Genomic DNA, 5,169 nt, shown 5'->3' with positions numbered 1-5,169 from the left:
GTCCTATGTTGATATCTAGATTCCGAGAGTCTTAGAGGCGCCGCCATTTTAGATTGGGCAGGCACCTTATACAGGGGGGCTCAATACATGATGCAGGGCCTATAAGGCCCAGATAGAGCCCCTTAATGCTACAAGGTCCCCAAACACAGTCAGCACACAAAAGGCCCTCATGATCATGCCTTGAGACAACAGCAAGGGAAATCCTCCTGAAAAACGAGTTAGTAGTGAATGAAACCAGGCACCTCCATGAACAATAATATTTGATGTATGGCACAACACCCTGATGTCTACCCTACTGTCTTGAGTCTTCCTGATCCATCTCTTACTCCAAGAGCTGTTCTTGTTTTGACAAAACCTTCACCATATGCATCTACCTAAAGCTGTAACTAGTATATGAGTGCTGTGTGAGTGCCCTTTTTTTGCAAAGTTACTCTATGAACACCTTTGCTGAAATAAATAAGATTGTGGCATGTTCTAAAGAACTTGTATGCAAATATCTGTGTATGGTTAAATATGCCTTCATAATTTTCAACAATAGTAATAAAATAGATGGTTTTTTAATCAATTAAAAATTGTGTATGCACATTCCTGTATTTTTCATTTAAGTAATTTAAATCTCTTTACATCCAACAGAAAACAATCCTTGATTGTACAAAATGTTTAAGAATAATGAAGATAATACTGTAAATCTGCAAAAGCAAAGTCGTAAACATTGAGTTCCAGTATTCAGGAAAACATAAGTGCCGACAGAGAGAGCGGTACCTGAACATAAACTGACAGATCTTGGAAGTACCGTCAAGGGAAATTCAGTGTTTCTACGAGTATCAGCTGTGCACCTCCATGCCTCAAGATGAAGAATTGACCTCTAGAAAATTAAGGCAACACTGATCAAACGCCTCTTGTGTAAACATGTCCAATACCATGAGGTGGTTACAGCAGTACTCTGCTTCCTAAAGTGATATCAGACCACCATTCAGTGCTAAAGGTGTATTGTAAACTCCCTCGGGCCATTCCACAGCAACCAGCAAAAAGCACAGTTAACTGAAAGTTAAAAGATATGGGGGTTCTGCTATATACTACACAGAGTATATTTACCAAGCCTAAAACTGCATCAGCGAACACACACAGGGAAAAAGCCATACAAATGCAATGAATGTCTGAAGAGCTTTAGTCAATTATCATGCCTAAAAAACAGCAGCGAACACACACAGGGGAAAACCCATATCATTGCAGTGAATGTGGAAGTAGTTTTACGGAATCATCTAAACTCATGAGTCATCAGCGAACACACACTGGAGTAAAACCATTCAAGTGCAATGAATGTGGGAAGAGCTTTATATATTTATCCCACCTAAAACGGCATCAGAGAACACACACTGGAGAAAAAACATATTCTTGCAGTGAATGTCTGAAGAGCTTTAGTCGATTATCTCTCCTAAAACAGCATCAGAGAACACACACTGGAGAAAAACCATATAATTGCAGTGAATGTGGAAGTAGTTTCAGTTCCTCTTCAGGATTTAGGTTTCATCAGCAAAAACACACAGGGGAAAAACCATATCATTGCAGTGAATGTGTGAAGAGCTTTCCTAAATTATGGTACCTAAAACAGCATCAGAAAACACACACTGGGGAAAAACCATTCAAGTGCAATGAATGTGGGAAGAGATTTTGTCGCTTATCAGTCCTACATATACATCAGCGAACACACACAGGGGAAAAACCATATCATTGCAGTGAATGTGGAAGTAGTTTTAGTTACTCTTCAACATTAATGATTCATCAGCGAACACACACTGGGGAAAAACCATACCATTGCAGTGAATGTGGAAGTAGTTTTAGTTACTCTTCAACATTAATGATTCATCAGCGAACACACACTGGGGAAAAACCATACCATTGTAGTGAATGTGGAAGTAGTTTTAGTGAATCTTCAACATTAAGGATTCATCAGCGAACACACACTAGAGAAAAACCATACCATTGCAGTGAATGTGGGAAGAGATTTTGTCACTTATCAAACCTAAAACGGCATCAGAAAACACACACTGGGGAAAAACCATACCATTGCAGTGAATGTGGGAAGCGCTTTAGTCACTTATCATACCTAAAACTCCTTTAGAGAACACACACAGGGGAAAAACCATATCATTGCAGTGAATGTGGAAGTAGTTTTAGTGACTCATCAACATTAAGGGTTCATCAACGAACACACACAGGGGTAAAACCATATCATTGCAGTGAATGTGGGAAGAGATTTTGTCACTTATCAAACCTAAAACGGCATCAGCGAGCACACCCTGGGGAAAAACTGTAGTATGGCCCCTACGGTCACGCTATTCTTTGCTAAAGTTAGCCTCAGTTAGCAGCTATTCTAACTGCGTGTCTTTTTATTTTTGCACACAACACTCTGTATCTTCTTGTGTAAGACGCCTTTCTGCCCACATGAGCTCATATTGTTGTAGTTTGCTCTCAGCGTACAAGGTCAAAAATCAAGCCACTGTGCTTTCCATTTCTGGTCAGTCCGTACTACCTAGATATAATATTAGGCACTTCTTGGATTGAGAAATGCTTGCATTATACTAACACGTAGCAGCTTCCTCAAGACAGACGGAAGATTTCCTTCTACAAACTAGAGCCTTGCTGAGCCTATGATGTAACCGTACTCCTATATTCTATGGTGAGGGTTTCCCCAGAATTGGCCCAGAGATCTTCTTTTATATAATATACATATTCCTACCAGGGGAGGGTGGTCTAGGCGCTATAGCCGAAATGTCCACTGGCCAATCAGAATGATTTCCCCCTTCTTATTTTATGGTATTGTAACTTTGATCATTGTTTTTATCTTGTGTATTCTGCTGGTGATAGCTCATTTACTGCATTATTGAACAACGCACAGTTTGTTAGTTGAAAAATAAACGTTTTAAACTTTACATAGACTCTGCATTATTTGGTGCGGACAAGCACGGGTGAGTGAGCAAAAGGGTGTGCAATGCATTGCTACCGCAACTGAGAGGTCGGGAGGTCCATGTTCTGGTTTTGTCTAAGTATTAGGTATCTTTGGAAGGTCTGCTGAGCTAATGAGACACTGTAGCTAGTCGGTCTAGGGATTGTGGGTTCTTAAGTGTAAGTGCGGTACAACCAATCTTGCACTAAAGGCCTATTTTCTTGTGCATAGTTCTGTATGTGCAGAATCTCCACAACAAAACCATTCAAGTGCAGTGACTGTGGAAGTAGTTTTAGTTCCTCTTTAGGATTAATGTATCATCAACAAACACGCACAGGGGAAAAACCATTCCAGTGCAATGAATGTGGAAGTAGTTTTAGTGACTCATCAACATTAAAGGTTCATCAATGAAAACACACTGGAGAAAAACCATATCATTGCAGTAAATGTGGAAGTAGTTTTATGGAATCATCTAAACTCATGAGTCATCAGCGAAGGCACACTGGAGTAAAACCATACCATTGCAGGGAATGTGGAAGTTGTTTTAGTTCCTCTTCAGGATTAATGTATCATGAACAAACACACACAGGGGCAAAACCATTCCAGTGCAATGAATGTGGGAAGAGATTTTGCCGCTTATTAGTCCTACATGGACATCAGCGAACACACACTGGAGAAAAAACATTTCAGTGCAATGAATGTGGGAAGAGATTTTGTCGCTTATCAGTCCTACATGGACATCAGCGAACACACACTGGAGAAAAACCATACCATTGCAGGGAATGTGGAAGTAGCTTACGTGATTCTTCAATATTAAGGATTCATCAGCGAAGACACACAGGAGAAAAAACATATATTGGCAGTGAACGTGCAAAAAGCTTTTGTCAATCTTCAAACCTAAAAATAAATCAGCGAGCACTCCACCATCACCATCAATGAAAGTGTCTATTCTCTGCTATTGTTTATTTCCCTACAGCAAGGAAAAACATGAAATATCAGGAAACCCATTGGGAGACTAGCACAAAGTGGACTAAAAGTAAAAAAACATTGTTGGTATTTATTCTGTGAGAGTTTTAACTAAAGAAATCCAAGCACACCTGACCATGCTGCCTGTAAAATAAACACCATGAACAATGCTTGGACTAACAAGGGTATTTGCAGCTAATTTTAGAGATTAGTACTAAAACATATAAACCCAACACACTCAAAACAATTTACCAAGCACAAAATGAAGATTCTTCAGAGCTGACTGTGGTTTTGGTCATTTTATGCATCATTAATGGTTCTGTGACAGTGGCCAGAGAACTGTGTAGAAAAGAAGAAGTGAAAGCATGAGAATGTGATCTGCAGCTCTCTGGGTTAACCCTCGCAGTGCTGACATTTACCTCTGAAGCAGGAGAATGTGAGCTGAAGCTCTCTGGGTTAACCCTCGCAGTGCTGACATTTACCTCAGATGCAGGAGAATGTGAGCTGCAGCTCTCTGGGTTAACCCTCGCAGTGCATGACATTTACCTCTGAAGCAGGAGAATGTGAGCTGCAGCTCTCTGCGTTAACCCTCGCAGTGCATGACACTTACCTCTGAAGCAGGAGAATGTGAGCTGCAGCTCTCTGGGTTAACCCTCGCAGTGCTGACATTTACCTCTGAAGCAGGAGAATGTGATCTGCAGCTCTCTGGGTTAACCCTCGCAGTGCATGACATTTACCTCTGAAGCAGGAGAATGTGAGCTGCAGCTCTCTGGGTTAACCCTCGCAGTGCATGACACTTACCTCTGAAGCAGGAGAATGTGAGCTGCAGCTCTCTGGGTTAACCCTCGCAGTGCATGACACTTACCTCTGAAGCAGGAGAATGTGAGCTGCAGCTCTCTGGGTTAACCCTCGCAGTGCTGACATTTACCTCTGAAGCAGGAGAATGTGAGCTGCAGCTCTCTGGGTTAACCCTCGCAGTGCATGACATTTACCTCTGAAGCAGGAGAATGTGAGCTGCAGCTCTCCGGGTTAACCCTTGCAGTGCATGACATTTACCTCTGAAGCAGGAGAATGTGAGCTGCAGCTCTCTGGGTTAACCCTCGCAGTGCTGACATTTACCTCTGAAGCAGGAGAATGTGAGCTGCAGCTCTCTGGGTTAACCCTCGCAGTGCTGACATTTACCTCTGAAGCAGGAGAATGTGAGCTGCAGCTCTCTGCCTTAACCCTCGCAGTGCTGACATTTACCTCTGAAGCAG

General features: G+C 41.7%; 1 pseudogene; it reads left to right on the top strand.

The window, feature by feature from the left end:
- Positions 1–654: 654 nt before the first annotated feature.
- On the top strand, positions 655–4,158 carry LOC144828435 (uncharacterized; annotated as a pseudogene).
- The last annotated feature ends 1,011 nt before the right edge of the window (positions 4,159–5,169 follow it).

Source organism: Lissotriton helveticus, chromosome 1_1 (assembly GCF_964261635.1).
Source record: "Lissotriton helveticus chromosome 1_1, aLisHel1.1, whole genome shotgun sequence".
Taxonomy (NCBI): Eukaryota; Metazoa; Chordata; class Amphibia; order Caudata; family Salamandridae; genus Lissotriton; species Lissotriton helveticus.
The sequence above is the reverse complement of the archived record's forward strand: the minus strand, read 5'-3'. Positions and strand labels throughout refer to the sequence as shown.